Source organism: Dromiciops gliroides, chromosome 4 (genome assembly GCF_019393635.1).
Source record: "Dromiciops gliroides isolate mDroGli1 chromosome 4, mDroGli1.pri, whole genome shotgun sequence".
NCBI lineage: Eukaryota > Metazoa > Chordata > Mammalia > Microbiotheria > Microbiotheriidae > Dromiciops > Dromiciops gliroides.
Window position 1 is genome coordinate 62710993 of NC_057864.1, and position 23790 is coordinate 62734782.

Consider the following 23790-nt stretch of genomic DNA (forward strand, 5'->3'; position numbering starts at 1 on the left):
GAAAGGGTCATTTTAATGGACTCCATATTCATGTAGGGTGAGTCCTATAATATTATCATTAGAATGGACCTTGAATCAATTTCAAACTCTTCACTTTACAGATGGGAAAACTGAAGAATAGAGACCTGAAGTGACTCAATGGAGCGAAGGTCATCCAGTGGTGGTCCAGGATTTGAACTATGTCTTTGAACTCTCAACACAGTATTTTTTATGGTCATTCTGGAGTCTTTTCAATAACTTTAAAGTACCCCTGAGCTTCCATAAGGTGATGAGAACTTTTAAATTATTTTCCTTGGCTGTTTTTCCTCTTTAAAGAGAACTTAATGGAACTTGTAAAACACTTGTTATCAGGAAGAATAAAGTACACTCCAGTTTTCCAATGAATTTGTGGCCTCATTGGTATAGTGCTCATTCCAGTGATGCCTAATGTCAAGATCCCCATGCAAAGACCACCTCTCTTTTTTTTTACTCCTCTCTTTTTTGGAGACATCCTGTTTCCCAGAGCTAAGACCCTGCAAGCAAGCTGTGCCCTGAGCTTGGCATAACAACAATCCTCTTCACTGACCCTTTGGATGAACTCAAATGCAGCGAAATCCCAGAATTGTTTCACACCAACACCAGGTGATCCCTGAACTCACACAAGCACCGGCAGAAACTGTTTTCTGGTCATGAACCCTTGCTTTGAATCAAACTCGTCTCACTGTTGTTGTTAACCCTCGTTGTTGGGCCTACAGCTCACTGTGAAACCATTGCTATCTGTACTGAGATTTGCTCACACTAAAGTGGGTCTCCTATTAGAGAAGGTATTGGCACACATGTCTAGTTTCCCTCCTCCAAATGAATAAAGAAAGCTTTTTGCATATGATGGCTGTTGGCCCTATTTTTAAATTTTATTTTTATTTTATTTTATTTCTTAGAGTTAACTGTGGTTGTGATAACCAGTGTGAGTTCTCTGGTATTTTTTTTTAATTGGCAGTAGCTGCATAACCTCTGTGATGTTTTTGGTAATTTGTTTTCAGAGTTGACACTATCATGATACCCTCCATATCTGCCCAACCTGCATGACTCTTGTCCATGTTTTCCCATAAACCCACCACGGGGGATCCACCCAAAATTCTGGGGGTCTTTGTTGTATTCTCTTGATATTGTAAAAGCACCATCATAGCCCATGGATTGTCCATTGTTTCTCCCTTATTGTCACCATTTCACTAGTCCATCTTCCACCACCCCTCCCTAGGCTTTGATGGTGTCCTTTACACTACTTCTGCATATACCCTCATTTGTAATGTCCTTCAGCCTTGCTTATACCTACCACATGTTTCTCCATAGTTTTTTTATGGGACCCTCTACTCCATTTTTTCAAAGTCTGTTTTATTCCTTGACTTGCATCCATACATTACCAGAAGATTATTGGTTTTAGAATGATGGACTTTTGTTTTGGGTAAAAGTTTGGGGTCATTAAAAGAACTATATCAATTTCCCAAGATAATTTAGCCAATTGTCCCATTTTATTGTGAACCTAGTAAATTTTGCACTTGCAATATCTATCTATATACATACACATATAAACATGTGTGTGGTGCATATGTGTGGTGTGTGTATGTGTATATACATATATGTGCACCTATATGTAAATATGTACATTTATATATAAATATATGTGTGTTTATATATATATATATATATAGGTATTGATATCAACAGTTATAGACTTCGACATGGATATAGGTGATATAGATAGTTATAAATACAGATCTAGCTATTTATGTCTAGGCAGATACAAATTTAGATGTAGCTATAGATAGACCGAAGGATAATCTTAATGGTTATTTGTAGAACTGCATTTCAGAAAACAGCCATTCTCTATCCATTTTTTTTTCTATTTGGAGAATCAGGAAGAAATATTTTAATTGATTATGCTTCTAACTTAGGCAATTATTCCATTCTCTAGGGCTTGATACAAGCAGAACAATGCCACCTGCAAGAAGAAGAATCAGGACAAATACACTGCCTCCAAGAAATGTCTCTTCCTTTGAGATTGCCCTATGAAAGACACGTTTTTGTCTTTTTTTAAATTTTATATCTCATTTGATCTTAATTCATGTTTATTGAACAAAGGATTTCTGTTGTTGCATCTTTCAAGTAATCTTTCATGGTTTTGACATACGTTTCTGGAGAAAGATCTTTCAGGAGACCTCTTGTCCTATTGAGTCAAATTCTCTTTTATAATTAATAAAGGGGGCAGCTAGGTGGCGTACCGGCCCTGGAGTCAGGAGGACCTGAGTTCAAATCCGGCCTCAGACACTTAACACTTACTAGCTGTGTGACCCTGGGCAAGTCACTTAACCCCAATTGCCTCACCAAAAAAAAAAATAATAATAATTAATAAAGAATAGATAAATCAGGATCTTTTTTGCCATGCCTTTTAGTCAATTATGTGACTGTAAATATGTGGTCTTCCATGAACATACTTTTTGAAAGCCTCCCTGTTCTCTTTCTATATTGTCATTAGACAGAAAAGTAGCAGCTTGAATTCCAATAGAATTCTACTAGAAGGTAAGCACCCTGAGAGCAGGAACTGTTTTGTGTTTGTTTTATATTCCCAATGCCCATGGCAATGCAAGAACCTAATAAATCCTTTACAAACAGAATAAAAGAAACATATGGATCCGCAGTTATTGACATTTTCTCCCTTGCATTTTTCAAGAATAACAAGATCTGATATTTTACCCATGCCTTTGATATCTTTTCTTTCAGAAAATTTAAAAACTAGTTCATCATAATACTCTCATTATTGTGTTCTCTTCAGGCTTCTTCTGTATGAACAATAGCTTGGGTTTTTTTTTTTTCCATTTTGGTTTGCTTCAGTGATGTTTCTACTTATATAGCTTGTCTAGGACAATGATGTTAAAGTTTAAATGAAATGGCTTCCTGTCTTTGATGGAGAAAAAAACTTATTCTAAAAATATTTATAGCTCTTTCCCTCTGCTTACTGTCCTTTGAGTTCCATCCCTAAATGCCCTTGGGATTATTGTGCTTAGTCACATCCCTCACCAAGCTTTCTTGGAATTAGTTTTTCCTTCCACTGCCTCTCATTGTTTTATGAGGCAATATTAGGTAGCATAGTGGATGTCGTCCTGGACTTGGAGGGAGGAAGAGTTGAGCATTAATCCAAATTCAGACATTTATTAGCTACATTACACTGGAAAGTCACAACCTCTCTTAGCCTCTGTCTTTTTATCTGTCGTAAGGATCATGTGAGATTATATTTATATAACTAATGATATATTATTAACTATAATTTATATATAATTAACAGAATAATTCTATATAATTAATAACACATAAAATATATTATAGATGTATGTATATTAACCTATAATATATAAATATATGTATATATACATACATCACTTTGCTAACCTTAAAGTACTATATACATGTTGTTACTACTACTACTACTGCTGCTGCTGCTGCTACTACTACTACTACTACTACTACTACTACTACTACTATGCTATCATTCTTTGTCCATAAGAAATTGTAATTGAGTTATATTCTAAACTGGTGCTGCCCTTGGCTTCCATAATTCTTCACTTGGCCAGTAGATCAGAGATCACATGTGTGTTAGTGAGGCAATTACTAAGCTCTTTTGATGCTCTTATAGCAATTAATTTACACTGTATTGACTTTAGGAAATTATTATAATCATTTGGTGATAAAGTCACTTTTTCCATCCATTTCCCTTTACCGGCTTGAAAAGCTTCTTTAAATAGGTTGGGTTGGAATTGTGGTCATTGCATGTAATATCTCTTTCTTTCTATTTCTAGTATATTTATTCTATTTTTATCAATGTTGATTTTTACCTAATAAGTCAGTGGTATTTTCCAAAAGCACATATCTGACCATATACTACTCCCCATCCCACTCAATAAACTCCTATGACTCTATCATTTCCAAGATAAAATATAAAATGCTCTGTTTGGCTTTCAAAGCCCCTAATAAACACCCAACACCTTTCCAGTCTTCTTGCATCTTACTTACCTTCACATGCTCTAGGACAAAGCTTCTTAAACTTTTTCCACTTGGGACTCCTTTTTACTTCAGAAATTTTTATGGGATCTGGATTATATAAGTATATAAAATAGCTATACATAACCTTTTACCGTTGCTAAATTTTTTGCAACCTCCACATTCAGTTATATGACCCCATTTGGGGTCACAACCCACACTTTAAGCTTTGCTCTAGGATCCAGGGACACTGACCTCCTCAATCTTCATTCTATCCAAGACAAGCCAAAGAAGGAGTATCTTGTCTGTGGAACAACCAAGAGGCCATTGTCACTGGATCAGACTGTACATGTCAGAAAGTAAGGTATAAGAAGACTTTAAAGGTAGGAAGGGTCTAGATCATGAAGGAGTTTGAATTCCAAACAATCAGGGGATGAGTTTCCACTCAATGGAATGCTTCAACGAGGCTTGCAGCCCATTGGCTGTAGAGGGGATTGGCATTTAGATGACTTTGAGCTCTCTTCTGTCTCGAAATTCTGTGAATCCTTTCCCCTAAACACAATTATTTCACATTCTTTTTTAAAAAATCATTTTATTGGGGCAGCTAGGTAGCACAGTGGATAGAGCACTGGCCCTGGATTCAGGAGAACCTGAGTTCAAATCCAGCTTCAGACAGTTGACACTAGCTGTGTGACCCTGGGCGAGTCACTTAACCCCAATTGCCTTACCAAAAAAATCATTTTATTTATTTTATTTTGATTTATGGAATAAAATAAGCATTTCCATAACATAATATAATAAAAAAGATGATTGCACATGAAACTGCAAGTCTATTATGTACAACTTGCTATTCTTTTAAAATATCTAATAAAGTTATCAGGTACATTTCTTTTTATTCCTCCTCCCCCCTACCCTACAGATGGCTACCATTAGACATAAATATGTATGTGTGCGTGTGTGTGTGTGTGTGTGTGTGTGTGTGTGTGTGTTTAAAATCCGTTTATATATGCTTCTATTTATCAGTTCTTTCTCTGGATGCAGATAGCATCTTCCTTCATAGGTCCTTTGTATTATTTAAATTTATTAAATTAAATTAATTTTATTAAATAAATTTATTTAAGTAAATTTAAATTTATTAATTTAAATTGTATTATTATATACATTTAGGTATTTAAAATAGTCAAAAAGACTTATTTGCTCAAAGTTGTTTTTCAAACAATATTGCCATTACTGTATATAATTATTTCATATTCTATAGACAATGAAATATCCACCTATAAATAGCCCAGAATCATAAAATCATAGAATCCTAAAATGTATATGACCCAAAATGAATGGGAATATCACCTTCCTCATTGTAAATTCTATGCTTTTATCAACATAACCTGAAATTACATTAGTGCCTATTTTAGAGGCACTGAGACCACCTATGGACATTTTCTGGATGAGCCCACCTACCCCAAGGGAAGGTACATTCTAGGTCTAGTTGTTTTTGTTCTTGTTGCTTAGTTGTTTCAGTGGTATCCAACTCTTTGTGTCCCTATTTGGGGTTTACTTGGAAAGATAATGAGGTGGTTTGCCATTTCCTTCTCCAGCTCATTTTTACAAATGAAATCTTCCTAGTCACCCGTGCTCAAAAAGTGGCTGATCTTCAAGGTATGCATCATCTGAGCAAAGCTAAAAAGGGTGCAAAGGGTGGGAAGGAGGTGGAAGGAAGGCTGCAAAAAACAATCATACCCAGAGGTTGATAATTCAGAAGATGAGGCAATGTCAGTCTCCTTCTAAGGAAGGTTCAGGGACTCTCTATTCCCGCTAGCATAAAACAGCAGTTTTTAGTTTGGTTTAAAACTTTTCAGGATATGACTCTAACTTATATTTCCAGTTTTGTTACACATTACCTCACACACACACACAAACAGAGGCAACAGAGTCTAGTGGAGAGAGAACTGGCTTTGGAAACAATTAGAATTAGGTGGATAGTGTGACCCTAGGCAAGTTGCTCAGATGCCCAGTGCTCTAGATCAGGACTTCTTAAACTTTTTCCACTTGTGAACCCTCTTTGCCTGAGAAATTTTTACATGACCCCAAGTATATAAGTATGTAAAATAGGCATACATGCCCATTTGTTGTTGCCAAATTTTTCACAATCCCCACATTCAGTGATGTGACCCCATATGGGGTTGTGACCCACAATTTAAGAAGCTAGGCTCTATGGGAAGCTAGGTGGTGCAGTGGATAGAGCACCAGCCCTGAAGTCAGGAGGACCTGAGTTCAAGTCTGACCTCAGACACTTGACACTTACTAGCTGTGTGACCTTGGGGAAGTCACTTAACCCCAATTGCCTCACCAAAATAAAAAAAAAGAAAAGCTAGGCTCTAGATGGTGATGTCATACTCAAATAAAAACTAGGACCACTAAACTGTACATAAGCATCCTTGACAGCCTCATATTGACTTAGAAAAACACATATTAACATTAGCTATGGTCAATTGTATTTTTATTTAAATATTTTCCAATTACATTTTAATCTATCTTTTGCCAGTGTTACAATTCCATGGGTGAATATTTGCCACTTCCGCCCTAGGCAACTCTTTAGGATTCTAAATTGTTGAGAAAGTGTTCACTTGAATTGGCAGAGGAGTTTCCTCACCTGGGAGTTCCTTGATTGGACTGGTCTGGTACCTATTGCTGTCCCTATCTCCTTCACATACTCTTAATTCTAGCCAAACTGGCCCTTTACTGGTTCCCCTTACATGTCACTCCATCTCTGTACCTTTTTGTAGGCTGCCTCTATATTTTCAAAGCTCTACCCCCACCCCACCCCCAATTCCATGTCTTGGAACTGCTGGTCCCCTACAAGGATTAGCTCATGGGCCTTTTCCTACAAAACACCTTTCCCGATTCATCCTGGTTGTTAGATTGTTCCTTCTGCAGTTATGTTTATTATGTTTACATTTTGCATTTATTTATCTGGGCATATGTTCCCATCCTTCCAACCCCAGTATCCATCACCCCAGTAGAATGTAAACACTTTCAGATTTGCAGCTATTTCAATTTTATATTTGTATCTCCAGTGCCTAATACAGTATCTGGCACATAGCAGACATTTAACAAATGCTCATTAAATTATTGAATCCTGGAAGGTCCTGCCTTAAATTTTGTGGTCTCACTAAATGGATTACATTTTTAAAAAGGCTTATAAGGACTCTTGGATGAGAAATTTCTCTTACAAAACATTGTGATGAGTTAAGTGTAAATGAATCAGAAACATAAGGATTGAATTTCCCTTGAAATACACATGGACTGATGAACCAAGGGAAAATTTTCCACCCGAGTGCCTTAAGGAAGAACCAGGATATAATGCCAAAGGATGACGACCTATTTTTCCAAGGCTCAATCTGACTCCATCTGAGCCATCCTCCTCCCCTGGGCCCCCTGCTTCTGATCAGGCACCTGACACAAAGGTTGTTGCCCAAACCAAAAATCACGCTTCCCACTTCTCCCCATCCTCTGAATTAAGGCAGTCATCCTGGGTCAAATCTTTCTTCCAATTAAAGAGAGAAGGAGCCAAGAGACTAACAGGAAAAGACAGCAGAGCTACAGGGAGAAGGGCTAAGCTCAATTCTTAAGCTCTGATGAGCCTTGGCTCAAAGGACTCACCATGTGTGTGGCTTGTCCTAGTCCCCAAGTACTAAAATTATGCTCTCAACTCTAAGATGTAGGACTTTCCTTGTTTTAATAGAGTGATTTTTTTTGAAATAACACTCCATGCCTTTTGGTTCACTTGAATAATTCCAATTAAGTGGGAAGGGCTTGAAAACTCAGAAGAAATAAACCTTGTTCTTCCTATGTTAAAAATGGGTGTGGAGGCTGAGGAACAAAGCTGAGGCTTGGCCCCAGCATGAACTCTGGCAACCCCAGCCATATATTGGTTACAGAGGATAGAATATATAGATGAGGCTCAATCAGGGTAGATAAGTGGTACTTCTTATATTTTCCACCCTTCATTTGACTCTACAGTCTCAAGGACATTGACCTTGCTATTACTCTCACAAGGAACTCCACTGGCTGTCCCCATACCTAGAATGTTCTCCTTCTTCACATCTGTCACCCAGCCTCCCTAGTTCCTTTAAGACTTAGCTCAAATCTCATATTTTTCAGGAAGCCCTTCCTGGTCCCCACCTGCCTCTATCCCAGTCCCTTCTCTCTGAGATTATCTTCTATTTGCGTTGAATGAATCTTGCATGTACAGTTATTTGGATGTTATCTCCCCTTTAGAATGTAAGCTTCTCTGGCCTCAGACACTTAAGACTTACTAGGTGTGGGGCAGCTAGATGGAGCAGTGGATAGAGCACCAGCCCTGGAGTCAGGGGTACCTGAGTTCAAATCCGGCCTCAGACACTTAACACTTACTAGCCGTGTGACCCTGGGCAAGTCACTTAACCCCAATTGCCTCACTAAAAAAAAAAAAAAAAAAAAAAAAGACTTACTAGCTGTGTGACCTTGGGCAAGTCACTTAAGCCTCACTGCCCCACTCAGAGAAAAGAAAAGAATGTAAGCTCTTAGAGGTCAAGGACAGTGTCTTGACATTTCTTTGTATCTACAGTACTTAGCATAATTCCTTGCACAAAGTTAGGGCTTAATAAGTGCTTATTCACCTATTCTAGGTACTATGTTTGGTGTAATTTAGCATTGCTTTTAATTTTGTGACTGCTGGGTCACATTGCTGAGCCATATTAAGCTTGCAGTCCACTAAAAACACCAGTAGGGCTTTTTCATATGGACTGTTATGTATCTGGGTCTTTGATTGTACATATCTATAGGGACATTTAGCCCATGGTGTGAATACATGAATACATGGATTACATCAGAGGGAAACTGTAACTTCTCATCACCTGAATAATATTCCCTTCTTTGTGTTTGTTTGTGTGTGTGTGTGTGTGTGTGTGTGTGTGTGTTTAACCCACGTGTATTTTGAGGGAAATTTGACCAAAGTTTGTTATTGACTCTGAAATGGGCAAGTCTACAATATCAGAACTGATGAAGAGAGCCATGGGGAACACTTCCTGCTTAGGGAATGATAGATGAATCATGACCAAGGGTGTGCTTGTAAATAATTAGTAACCTGCTCTCTGGAAGATAAAAAAAAGTCTGCCCAACACATTTTTAAATTTAATCTTTATCATTAATATTTTCTTCACCATTTTTTTTCAGTCTAGAAAAGAAATTGGCAAATAATGGCCTGAGAGCCAAATCCAACACAAAATGTGAAAATCATGCTTAAATGTGTGTGTGTGTGTGTGTGTGTGTGTGTGACATATTGGATTGCCTGCTGTCTGGGGGAGGGGGGAGGGGAGAGGGAGAGGAGGGAGGGAGAAAAATTTGAGATTGGAAATCTTATGTAAACAAATGCTGAAAGATCTCTTCACATGTAACTGGAAGATAATAAAGTACTTTTATTTAAAAAAAAAAGAAGAAAAGAAAATCATGCTTAAGGGGCAGTTAGGTGGTACAGTGGATAGAGCACCTGCCCTGGAGTCAGGAGGACCTGAGTTCAAATTTGGCTTCAGACACTTAACACTTAACTACCTGTGTGATCCTGGGCAAGTCACTTAACCCCAATTGCCTTACCAAAAAAGAAAGAAAGAAAGAAAGAAAGAAAGAAAGAAAGAAAGAAAGAAAGAAAGGAAGGAAGGAAGGAAGGAAGGAAGGAAGGAAGGAAGGAAGGAAGGAAGGAAGGAAGGAAGGAAGGAAGGAAGGAAGGAAGGAAGGAAGGAAGGAAGGAAGGAAGGAAGGAAGGAAGGAAGGAAGGAAGGAAGGAAGGAAGGAAGGAAGGAAGGAAGGAAGGAAGGAAGGAAGGAAGAAAGAAAAGAAAACCATGCTTAACTTACAGTCACATACAAAAACAGGTGCCCAGTCAGGCCACAGTTCGCTGAATGCAGGTCTAGATGATCAACAGAACAACAAATCTAGCCCCAATTTGGAGCGTTTGTTTATTTCTGAGAAGTAAACACACTGAAAATTTAACATTCAGCTCTAAGAAGTGGTATGAGCTAATTCCAGCCCACTGTTGACATGATCTAACAAAGAAGGCTGAAAAGTAGGGATCAGAGAAATAGGAAAACCAGGAGATACTAGTCTCCTGGAAAGGACACTAGTTGCTCCTCCAAGAGAGGAAAAAGTATCTAAGAGGAGATGCTTAAGAAAGTTAAAAACTCAGAAAGATCAAAGTATATGAGGATTAAGAAAAGGCCATGACTTTTAGCAGTTCAAAGTAGAATAATGGGTTGGAAAATTGATAAGGAGTTGCAATGTGACAGTAAGATGTTATAAGGAGTTAATAAGGGATGAAGTAGAAACAAGAAGAATAGACAACTCTTTCTAAGATCTTTGAAGTAAAAGCAAGGAGACATGATAACTTAAGAGGGTGGCATGGCCTTTGGAAGGTGGAAGAGACTTGGCCATGTTTGCATACCCCACCATAGGAACTAGTCAAAAACGAAGAAATTATTTCAGGGGAAACTTCCTGGAAGTTATAATATGTGTTCTGGATGTGGATGAACTTTACATATGTGCCTGATCTAGAAACAAGAGGCCTTCCCTTAAGAAGGTCAGTCTTGTAAAATTTGTATTTTACAGAAAATATTGTGCATTTTGAGATCAGGGATGATTTTTTTGTGGCACAAGAGGTAATGTTCTCTGATGGTTACACAACAAAGAGGTTAAAAAATAAGGATGAGGGGAGAAAGACTGAAAAAAATGTCCAAATACATAATCCCCTTGAGATGCTAAGCTTAAATGGATGATATAAAGGAAGATCACATTTATGCCAAAACAATAATAGCAGTACTTTTTTTATAATAGACAAGAATTAGAAACTAAGTGGATATCCATCAACTGGGAAATGGTTAAATATTCGTAAAATATTATTATGCCATAAGAAATGAGAAATATGAGGAATATCGAGAAATCTAGGAATATGTGTATGAACTGATGAAAGGTGAAGTAAGCAGAACCAAGCAAACAATATACACAAAGACTATAACATTGTAAGTGAAAGAAATAATTAAAACAAAACTGAACACTCTGTTATTATAATGATCAATGTTGGTTCAGGAGAAAAGATGAGTAGATCATGAATGAGTGTAGAATGTTACAGACCTGTCAGACACAAATAATGGAACTATTAGTTTTGCCTAATTTTCCCCCTTCATTTGTGACACACCATTTTTTAATTAAGTAAAGCATTTCAATTGTTCCATATTTTCAAATTATTCTGGAAGCTAGTGAAAGTCAAAGGTTTAGTACAAAGTATGTATGATTCAAAATGACTATCCACCTTCAATAAAAAAATGGTGTGTCACAAATATAATAGTCACCTTTTTTGGACCTAACTTCTAAAGTGCCCAAGTGAAAGGGAAGGATTAAAGATGCAGCCCTGGGACACAGACATCATAGACAAACCTTAGGTCTTTCCTGTGCCCAAGACCTCAGTCAACCTAAAACATAGCCTAGTGCACCATTCTATCCATAACCACACAATAAACAGGGAAACCCTTACAAACACAAACACACAGAGAAAACAGTTCAGGAATAATTATTCAGAAATAATACTCATAGATATCTGTTATTAAAAAATACTTGCCCAACTTATTTTATTTTCCTTCTTATGAATACAGTCAAATCCACAGCACTAGAGGTTCTGGGTCTCTTTAATTTAGTTTCATTGTGTACATGTATTCTCAAAGTGAGAGAGATTTTGGTGCATACAGCTATTGGAAAAAGTCACTGCATTTCTATTCTCATAGCTTTAGTGTTTACTTCTGTGAGAGTGGTAATCTGTAAAGGATTTCAGAAATGTATCTACTACAACAGTTTAAGGATTAAAAACAAAAACAAAAACTAAGAAATTACTTGCCCAAAGTGGGAAATGCATTCTTCTACAATTTGTTCCTTGGTGCCTTTGTCATACACACTTCACTGACAAATCATAAGTTTGACCCACTACTTCTCTTCTGCTCTTAATAGCATGATGATAAAAATTGTTGGTAAAATAAGGTCAATGTTCTTTTCTTCCGTGAATACAATTTGTGATCCATCAATGATGTTTTAATTTTGTAGAAATTAATCTTTACTCCCCTTTTTCTACTAAATTCACTCTCAGATGGATTGGCCTTGTTTACTTTCCACCCAAAGTCCCTGTAGTTTTCTACTTCTTTAACCACTTTTCTGTTTATTTCAACATTCCTTTTGCAACAGTATTCATTGCAAAAACATGCAGTCTTTGAAAGATTCACCTTCAGGTTAACATTTTGTGACAGCAATTTAAATTCTTATACTTATTTTCCATCTCTTTAGCATCATTTCAAAATATAATTGAGTTGTCAACAAAGAGAAGATGCATCAATTTTATGCCATCCATATTCATTTCTGTTCCTGGTTAAGTTTCTCCACCCTTGATTATAGTGGATGGTTTTTGTTTGGCATTTGTATCTTATTCCTTGATTCCTCTGAATAGATTTATGTAGCATGAACTGTTGAATGATATAATTCTTGTTTTTGATTGTGGAATCTTTCTTCCAGATGGCTTATAAGACTTGACTGTATTTCAGTTTTGTTATGTTATGTAAAAAATGCTGTTACCTTCTCTTGGGTCTATTGCTTTCTTGTAATTAAGAAATGTAAAGTAGATTGAAATTTGATGATTCTGTCAGGTGGTAGACAGAATGAATTTGGTTAGTAGTTGGTTGCCTAGAGTAAAATTTTGCTTGTTCCTCATCAATACTCAGAGGCAGCTAATTAATAGAGCACTGAACGTGGAGGCAGGAAGACCTGAGTGTAAATCCTGCCTCAGACATTTAGTAACTATGTGACCCAGGCAAGTTATTTAACTTAATTTTGCCTCAGTTTCCTCAGCTGTGAAATGGCAATAATAATAGCACCTAGCCTAAAGGGTTGTTGTGAGTGTCCAATGAGATAATATTTGTATAAAGTGCTCAGTACAATGCCTGCACATTATAGATGCTATATAAATGCTTGTTTCCTTCCTTCTAATCTTCCTTCCTTCCTTCCTTCCTTCCTTCCTTCCTTCCTTCCTTCCTTCCTTCCTTCCTTCCTTACTTGCTTCATTACTTACTTTCTTTCTTTCTCTCTCTCTCTCTCTTTCTTTCTTTCTTTCTTTCTTTCTTTCTTTCTTTCTTTCTTTCTTTCTTTCTTTCTTTTTTGCAAGGCAATTAGGGTTAAGTGACTTGCCCAGGGTCACACAGCTAGTAAGTGTTAAGTGTCTGAATCTGGATTTGAACTCAGATCCTCCTGAATCCAGGGCCAGCACTTTATCCACTGTGCCACCTAGCTGCCCCTCTGTAAGTCTTTCTTAATGTGATCAAGCATGATTTTGTTGAAGACTTTGTGAAAAAAAGATAATTGGTCAGCAATATTGAAGTTCTTCTGAGATTGTTTTATTCCATTAAAGAAGTCTTCAGTCTTTTTTTTTTTTTGCTCTAGTAAAAGTCATTTATTCCTTTTTTAAAAGCAATGCTTCTAGGATCTCCCCTCTCTAACCCTTCTATACTGCCGTTAAATTGATATTCCCAAAACACACACCTGAGCATGTCATTCCTTTATGCAGAAATTTTCAGTGGCTCCATTATTTATAAGATACAAAATTCTCAGCTTGGCATTTAAAGCCTTCCACAATGAGGTCCTCTCTTCTCTATCTAATCTTATTTCATATTAGATGCCTTCACTTGCTCTCCATTCTAGTCATCCTGTCCTGTTTACATTTTCCCATACACGTCATCCCATTTCCCATTGTCATGATTGTGCAAAGATGATCCTGTTTCCAGAATGTACCCCATCATCCTAACCTCTAACTGTCAGAGCTCATTGCCTTCAAGACGCAACTCAGTCCCCTCTCTCCTCAGTAGGTTTCTTTCCCTTCAGAAATTTCTGTATATTATTTTATATTTACTTTGTAATTATTTCTCAAGTTCATCCCCTTCTCTCTATTCCTACTTAACAACATCCTAGTACAGATTCCCATGATCATTTTCCTGTATTAGCTATATAAAAAGGCTATATTGAAACCAGAAATCCTCTTCATTCTCTTCGTTCTCAAATTCGCCCTTCTTTTTTATCCAAAGATTATATCATGCTGCTCCATCACTCAAGAATCTCTGAGGACTAAACTCATGCACCTGGTATTTATGACTTTCTATGACCCGGTGCCACCATCTTTTTCCTATCTCACCTCAAATTACTTTCTTCAATGAGCTCTATATCAGAGCCTAAATGAACAGCTCTCTGATTTGTGAATAAATGCTACACTTTTATACTCTCTTGCCTTTGCTCACCCTAACACCTGATGCTCTTCCTCCCCATCTTCATTTATTAAACACTTGTCCACCCTTTAAAGCCATCATACCTATCATCTCCTCCAGCAAGCCTTCCCTTATATTCAAGACTGGTAATGGTTTTTTCCACCAATAAGGAAAGTTTTGTGTTTTCCCAGGGTGAAATTCACATGGCTCAGGTTCCTGAAATCTCCATAAACTTAGAAGCAATGTCATAGATTCAGTTCCTGATCCCAAGGACTAGACTAAATCCTAATGTTTAAATGTTCTTTGATTTTGGAAGTTCCTGTGTGTTCTCAGGACATTTCTGAAATTTTGTGGAGAATGGGGTGGGGAGATGTACTAGGGGGAATCAAGGCCAGAAGCTTTTAGAAGCAGTGACCATACAACCTTTTGGTATTCCACTTTACCATTCAAGGCTACTGAAAACTTGATGTGGGTCTTCTGTATTGTGCTACAGACTTTTCCATTAGTTAACTGTTCTAGTGTCCCAGGAGGGTCTTAAATCTCCTTGGAATACTTCCTGAGATTTACTTTGACACATAATGTCATGGAATATATCTATTTATGGACTGTTGGTCCCAAGAGACATCCCCAACCTCTCCTCCCACAACTCCCACCAACTCCAAGGAAGAAAACATAAAAACAAATGTCTATTGTTTTAGTGGCTTTATTTTATTAGAAATATTTACTTGACAAAAACCAGGCAGAACTTTTTTTGGCTTTAAAAAAAGAGCTTGTCTCATTAATAAAAAAATATTAGGAATAAAGTATAAGCAAACATGATGAAAACACTTTATAAATGCTGGTGGTGTTTTCAGAGGCAGAGCTAACACTTCCCTTCTCAGCTGGCTTTCCATGTTTGATAGGACACTCAAAGGCCTTGTCTCTTGGTTTTGTTGATCTATCATTTCTAGGACTGGAAAGGCAAAGTTGCCTAGTGGATAGGGCATTGGATTTGGAGTTGGGAAGATCTAAGTTCAAATTCTAACTCACACACTAGATTTGTGACTATGAGCAAGTCCCTTAATCTCTTTCTGCCTGTGTTCCATCACCTAAAAAAAAATATGACGGAGCATCTAGGTGGTGCAGTTGACAAAGCACGGGCCCTGGATTCAGGAGGACCTAAGTTCAAATCCGACCTCAGACATTTGACACTTAGTAGCTGTGTGACCCTGGGCAAGTCACTTAACCCTAATTGCCCTGCAAAAAAAAATTTTTTTTTTTTTAATGAAGAGATCTGGACCTTATGGCTTTGAAATCCCTTCTTTCCTGAAAACTATTATTTTATGACATCAAGGTGGGCAGATAAAGATAATAGAATTGTTTCACTTTAATCCAAATTTAACCTCCTATCTTTGAGTCTGAAAAAGAAAAGAGACCATGGAAGGACAAAACAACAGATGATCGGAAGAATCAATGTCCACTGAGAGTAATCAGGGTAAATTTAAATTCAACACTTATTTCCCTCAAATGCAACCTTGAGCCCGACTCCTGGAACTCCCTGGCTCTTATAGGTGAGCTTCTACCTAATCTTTCTGGGAACCAGGCCTGCACAGCACTTCCCAGCCATATCCATACCTTATCCCTCTCCCTTCTATCCTCCCTTTATGAAATGTCTTCCCCCATTAGAATGTAAGCTCCTTGAGGGAAGCCTGCTTGTATTTGTATCTCTGGCACTTAGCACTATTTCTGGCACCTACTAAGTGCTTAATAAATGCTTTATTCCCCCTCCATCTATAGTCTAGGGGCTCACTCTCCTTTAGTGAACAAATCCCCAAACTACCAATACAGACCTCAAAGTATCCTGGAGAATTAAACAAGTACTGGAACTGGAGCATTATCCAAGACAATGCTGTTGCCCATAATCACATGGGTATAACAAAAATATAAAAAAACATAATAAAAATATTCTAATGGCTGTTTCCATGCTGAATCCTCCTCGCTTCTAAAATATATAAAATGGGGGCAGCTGGGTAGTACAGGGAATAAAGCACTGGCCCTGGATTGAGGAGGACCTGAATTCAAATCTGGCCTCAGACACTTGACACTTACGAGCTGTGTGACCTTGGGCAAGTCATTTAACCCTCATTGCCCTGCAAAAAAAAGGCAAACAAGCCAACAATAAAATATGTAAAATGGAAAGCCTTTCCACTATAGAGACAAAAGCAGAAGAAATCAAAACCATGTGATAACTGGATGAAGGACATATCATCCCCAACATTTTGTCTGCTACTGGAATTGTCCCAAAGATGTTTCCAATGAGCCAATTGACAAGAATCAAATCCTGAAACTTTTGTATCATAACAAAAAAGGAATAGTTTTTACTCACATATGCAATAATACAGTTAACATTAAAATCAAAGGAAAGGGGCAGCTAGGTGGCGCAGTGTATAAAGCACCAGCCCTGGATTCAGGAGTATCTGAATTCAAATCCGACCTCAGACACTTGACGTTTACTAGCTGTTTGACTTTGGGCAAGTCACTTAATCCCCATTGCCCCGCAAAAAAAAAAAAAAAAAATCAAAGGAAAAATCATCTTGTCACATTTAAAAAATGGAAGCCTGGGGCAGTTGTGACTTGCCCAAGTCCTCACAGGTTGTCAGAATCAGAGCTAATAGTTGAATTTAGTTTCTTTAGCTCCAGAGCTGGGGCTCTTTCCTCTCAAACTTGCTCATGGTAGCCCAATAGTGACTTGACAGGAATATTTTTATCTGAACTCTATCAAATATAAGATGAGAAGACTGAGAATCATGGTCATCCCTGACATTTATAGCATACTCTGTTAAAAAGAGCTATATATCTCTTTTCTCATAGGGTAAGACAGGGCTGAACAGAGATTTCTTTGAGTAATTTGGATCAGGAGTCCACGCTTTATGTTTGAACCATAGTGGATTCCATGCTTTCTGTGTTCTTCTCCCTAGGTTTTATAAGTACCAGTGTTGATTTCAGCAACCTATTTGGAAAGTTTATTTCTAGTGACATCTAGCGTACTCTGTGTAGCAATGCAAAGAAGGTTGGGGTCTGATTTAAAGCAGGCTTCTCGAGCTCAAAATGTTGTACGTGCCTTGACAAAAATGAGAGAATTTGGACTATTTTTTCCCCAAATGAAATCACTTTAGGCAAGTGATTTCACATGACTTAGTTTCCCTCATCTGCAAAATGGGGAAAATATTTGCTCTCCTTCTTGTTTTGATGATACGTTGTGAACTTTAGGAGAGAAGTGCATCATTTCCTATCAGTTAAGGAATATCCAGATACAACCAAGTGGCTATTCTTTGGGGGTGGGGGAGAGATTGATCCCTTCTCTGAAGGAGCACAGGGAACCAATGCAATGTTAAGAAAGATAATGAGTCACATATTTAGTTTCTATTTAAACTTTGCTGTGTTGGATTTGAGGAGATGCTTTTTGTTAATTTGTTTGAAAGGAAAACAAAAGCTAGAATCTGAAATTCTGGGTTAGAATCACGCTCTGAATACCACTTTGCTCTAATAAGTCATGTATATGGTTACAAAGCCATACATACCCCCTACCTTTTTTAGAACAACTCAGCAAAATAAAATTCTGGTTTATTGTTGGACAACATGTCTCAAACATGCATCAAAGAGGGCAAATAATTTTTTAAAACAAAACAACAGGGGCAGCTAGGTGGCGCAGTGGATAGAGCACCGGCCCTGGATTCAGGAGGACCTGAATTCAAATCCGGCCTCAGACACTTAACACTTGCTAGCTGTGGGACCCTAGGCAAGTCACTTAACCCCAATTGCCTCACCAAAAAAAAAAACAAAAACCACCAAACAAACAAACAACAAAAGCAAAATAAAACCACCACCACTACCACAACAACAATGAAAACAAAAGAGTAACTTCATAGATAAAGGGGAAAAAGAGAAATATCTTTTATCTTTAGCCTTTTAACCATCTCATAAAAACCAACTATTTATTATACAGCTAAGTACAGAAGACAGACAGAAATACACAAAAGTTATTGGAATGCTAGGAATAAGATTGTATTTTTCGTTGTCTTTTTAGGTCATCTATGACTTCCTCTGGTCAAAGATTTCAAAGAGAAGACAGAATTTAAAAGCTCCCCAATCAACAATTGTAATGTTGAAACTCTGAACATAATTTCCTGTGCTGCAGATCCCTTTGAAAGGCCTGAGAACCAGGGTCTCATGACAACTAGGCATCAGGTAGACCGCCTCAGTCATGGGCGTACTGATCAGTATTCTAGGAAGTCAGTTACGGGCCTTTCAGAATGGAATCCCAAGGCCAGCTGGTTACCATGCCAACTGACAACAGTCTTGAGGGTGTTGTTTTGATTGATTCAGAAGAGGCCTGTTGTAAGGGAAAGACATTGACTTGCTCTTCACTCCAAAGCCCTAGCACTGATGGATATATGTAAGTGATATCTTTCCCATTATGCCAAACATTACTAATCCCCTCTCCCAGATAGTAATGGCCCTGTTCTTCTTCAGAGATCTCACTGACTTCTTCACCCTCTGTCTTTTGTATCCATGAAAGAAGGAGTGATACTGCAGGACTAGGAAGAATCTGTAGATTATCTAGTTCATTTAACTGAACAAAAATCTATTAAGCATCTGGTATGTACAATACCCTATAATAAGAGTTGGAGATGCATTGACAATAATAAAAAACAGTATCTGCCCCTCATTTATAGATGAGGAAACTGAACTGTAAACTGAATTGTAGAGAAAGTGACTTCCCCAGGGTCACCTGGGAGTAGTGAAAGGTGGAAATGAACTCATTACCCTCTGATGCTAAATCTGTTATACCACAGGGAATGAAAATACAACAATCTGCCTCCCGGTGGACCCAGGACAATTGTTGGCCTTACCAACCATGAGGACCCTTGTCTAAACTGTAGAATAGTTTAAATTGGTCTTTAGAAACCTCACATTTCTGGTCCAGTGCACTGTTACTCTTCTTGCTCTCCCCCACCCAGTCTGTACAGTGCCTTCATATTAACCTTTAGCTGCCAAAGTATTCCACTATGATAAATCACTCAGATCTGAGCCTACTATAACCCAGGACTCCATCCTGAATTTTGCCCCAGGGCTTTGCTCCTTCGTACCCCCATCTGGCTTTTTATTTCTACCATCTCTCCTCTTGAACCTACCCTCCCACTTCAATCTAAGAAGAGAAGGCACAACTTACTTCCTTTTCCCTTAAAATATCCCAACCGTATTTTTCAATATTTTACTACTAACCATTACAGGAAAACAAAGGTTAAAAAAAAAAGGAACAAAAAGGGGGTGGTGCAGTGGATAAAGCAACAGCCCTGGATTCAGGAAGACCTGAGTTCAAATCCAGCCTTAGACACTTGGCACTTACAAGCTGTGTGACCCTGAGGAAGTCACTTAACCCCCATTGCCCCGCAAAAAAAGGAACAAAAAGAAAAGTTATAAAGTTAAAGAAAAATTTACATTTTACTCTTTGCCAGTTACTCATTCATCTATCTTATTCCCTTGAAGTCTTCATTCTATTCTCCCTCATTCCTCCACCCCGCTTCATCAGCTGAAGTGATCACTTAATCCTAAAATTTCTCATAAGATTTTTACAGAACCTCTCCTTTCTATCTATAATATTTCTCCTCACATCACAGTTATCTATATACATGCTCTTCACCTCTCCTTACTTGGCTTATTAGAGTGCAAATTCCTTATAGGCAGGTATTAAATTGTAGTTATATTCATATCTCTGGTGCCTAGGACAGAGAACTGTCCATTGCAGGCATTAAACATGCTTGTTAAATTGAATTCGCCATCGTATCCTGCCCTTTGATGCCTGGGCCAAGTACTAGGTCAGAATCTAGATTTCTAGCTAATATAAATTTACTTTGACAGTGCTGGGGTTTATGACTCCCATGTTCTGGGAGAGGAAGTTTTATGTTTGTGATTATATCTTTTTTATTATATCTTTTGAAGTAAATATTTCTGGGTAAAAGATTTTTAAAAAATACAATGTTCTTAGGTATCTTAGATACCTTCCATTTTTAGCTTCATGTATGGAGGTCATGTATGGAGGTATTTCCATAGCCACCTGATGATTGAATTTGAACTGAATCATAGAACATTTATAGCCAGAAAAATGCTAAATAAACCCAAAAGTTAAGGTTAAACTTCTGGGAAGGACTAAGAATTATAGTGGAAGTATTTGTATAGTATGTAGGTATTTGTTTCTTTAAAAATACAAATGTATAGACGCAGACTTTTTTTGTCACAAAGAATTATCTGACCTACTGTCTAAAGTTATCTTAATAGTCTAACTACTTTATAGGGCTGTATATTTCAGTCATGGATGCTCCCTGAGAAAAATATTTGGGTGTTTGATATAGGATAAATTAACAAAACAATGAGTCTGGAAGACAGTCACTAATTCCCATGGAAAGATGTGCAGAAAGTGGAAAGAATACTGTGCAATTGTCAAAGACTATATTCCTCCACACAAGGTTACATAATAGAGGAGATTAGGAAACACATAGGACTAGAGGAATGTAGAAATTGGGGAGTAGGATGGGGTAAGGAGAACAACTGTAGACACACAGCAGGAAGGAGTTATCATCAAGTCCTACTTTCATTCAGAAAGTCCACAAGAACAAAAAGCCCTTCCATTGGTAATCTGACTAGTGACTTGAATTATTTTTAAGAGATTATAGTGGGCTCCACAACAGGAAATCTAGGATGAACTAATTATATTTCTGCCCAAAGTGGTAGGAGACCTTAGAGACTACCCATCTGATTTTGGAGTGGTCTGTAGCCTCTAATCTCAGTAATGCTTAGAAGACCAGGAGTTCCCAGTTGGAGACTTGCTTATTTTAGTTCATTAGTAGGTAAGGGAGTGTGGGGGAGAGGGGGGAGGGAAGCAAAGCATCTGGTCTCATACAGATTAGGAGAAGCTGCTATTAATGAGTAATTATAGCTCTTGTTTGACAGTATTGTTTGAGGAAGTCCCTATTTCTACTCCACCGGGATATCTGGCGAAAAGTAAATGCCTTTATGGAAAAAGAAAAGATAGAACAGGTGTACTCATATTTTACCTTAGTAAAACATAATTAGATTCATAAATTATTACATGGACCATGCGGCAAGGAAAAGCCACCTAGTATCATCTAATTGTCATCAGTGCCACCTAGTGTCATCTTGCCCACATAACAGGTTCCTTTTTCTTAATTGAATCACTACATTTTGAATGATGAATTCAAAACAAATACTACTAATACCTAGCATTTATATAAACCTTAAAGGTTTACAAAGCATGTTGCATTATTGCATTTGATCTTCACAAAAACCCGGGGGGCAGGGGGGTAGCTGCTATTATCATCTGAATTTTATAGATGAAAAATCTGAGCCACACAGGAGTTAAGTGATTTGCCCTGCTAGATTTGAACTCAGGTCTTCCTAACTCCAGCATGCTATCCACTGTGGGATCTACCTTTCTCTAGCTCCAACAATGACAATAGCAGACATTAATTTAATACTTCAACATTTACAAAATGCTTTTCTCGGAGTGACCCTGTGAGGTAGAAAAGTATGAAGTGACTACTAATTTCACACATTTAAATGGGACAGAATATGTAACCTTTCAATATTCATTGTCATAAATAAAATTTTTGAGAAGCAGCATAATATAGTGTATAGAGAATTGGTCTTGGTTTAATGCCTTCCTGCCTCTGGCCCATGGTCTATACTGGCTAGAAGAATGTAAATACTTCAATGCCCCAGAATACTCTCTAAAGACTATAAATTACATACTATGATGTGATTTCATCAATACAGGTAGAGGAAGTTCCTACTGATGAAATCACAGATCTAATCAAACAAGAAAAAAAGACTTTTAAGTTGACAGTATAAAAGGTTGAACTTAAAACTATCGAACTTGTAATTAGGTTATAGCACCATCGGGGCAGCTAGGTGGCACAGTGGATAGAGCACCAGCCCTGGATTCTGGAGGACCTGAGTTCAAATCCGAACTAAAAAACTTCACACTCACTAGCTGTGTGACCCTGGGCAAGTCACTTAACTCCAATTGCCTCACCAAAAAACAAAAAAAAAGGATATAGTACCATCAAATGGAGGGCAGCTAAGTGGCACAATGCATAGAGCACTGATCCTAGAATTGGGAAGACTCTTTTTGGGTTCAAATCTGGCCTCAGACACTTACTATCTATGACCTTGAGCAAGTCACTTAGTCCTATTTGTCTAAGTTTCTTCATCTGTAAAATGAGCTGGAGAAGGAAATGGCAAACTATTCCAGCATCTTTGCCAAGAAAACCCCAAATGGGATTATGAAAAGTAAGACATGACTGAACCTGGGAACACAAAAAATAACCACGAAACAGTATCTGTCTCCAATGAGCTTATTTTCTTTCCAAGAAGACAATTTGAACATACATACATATGTTAGAAACAGGTAAACTGAGGCATGACTCCCAGTCTGCTGCAAAGAAGGAAGACCATTTTATTATGATCTTGCGAGAAAGGGCGTATACTCTAGAAGAGTGGCATGCTTTGCCACAGCAAACTTCCTTTTTTATTCTAGATCTAACACAAAGTCCCTCACCTGGTTCGCCTATCAGGTTATTCCAGATTCACATTCTTGCAACACTTATAAACATGTAGACCACCCCCACTACACCCCCGCCCATGTGGCACCACTGCTGCCCCCACCCTGTGGGACAACCAGATGCTGAGATTTTACGATTCTTTGTTATCTAAGTTTAGAAAACCTCTGCTAACTCAGCAGGAAAATGAAGAGAATTGTGGGGGAAGGAGAAGAAGCCCCTTTCATCTCTCACATACATACATATATGTGTGTGTGTATATATGTACATATCTGTGTGTATATACATATACATATACATATACATATACATATACATATACATATACATATACATATACATATACATATACATATACATATACATATACATATACATATACATATACAAATTGGCTACAAGGTAATTTCAGTGGAAAGCCCACTTGGAGTTAAGGGAATCAGAAAGGGTCTTTTGCAAAGGTGATGTTTGAAGTGAATCTCAAAAGTGGTTAGGGTATACAGGAAGTGGAGGTGATGAGAGAGTCATTTGGGATCAGCCAGTACAAAGTCTTGGAGATGGGAAATGGAGTGTCTGCTTTGAATGAGGAAGAGTAAGAAAGACAGACTGATAAGTAAAGGGTGTGAGAAAAGGAATATTGTATATGAGGGCCCAAAAGGTAGCTTGAGGCCAGATTGTGAAGGACTTTACATGTCAAGAAGAGCTTATATTTGATTCTAGAGGTGGTAGGAGGTAAATTAGAGTTTATTGAGAAGAAAAGGATAAACTGTGTTTTAGGAAAATAACATTGGCAGTTTTGTAGATGATGGAGAGGAGTTGAGAGAGACTTAAGGCAAAGGAGA

The 23790-nt window shown here is 37.7% G+C and overlaps 1 protein-coding gene across 1 annotated transcript in view; it reads left to right on the forward strand.

The window, feature by feature from the left end:
• Positions 1 to 18700: 18700 nt before the first annotated feature.
• MROH9 (maestro heat like repeat family member 9) overlaps positions 18701 to 23790 on the forward strand; it is an 81518-nt gene continuing 76428 nt past the window's right edge. The window contains 1 exon segment of the mRNA XM_044003119.1: positions 18701 to 18765. The gene's annotated coding sequence lies outside the window, so the exon portion shown is untranslated.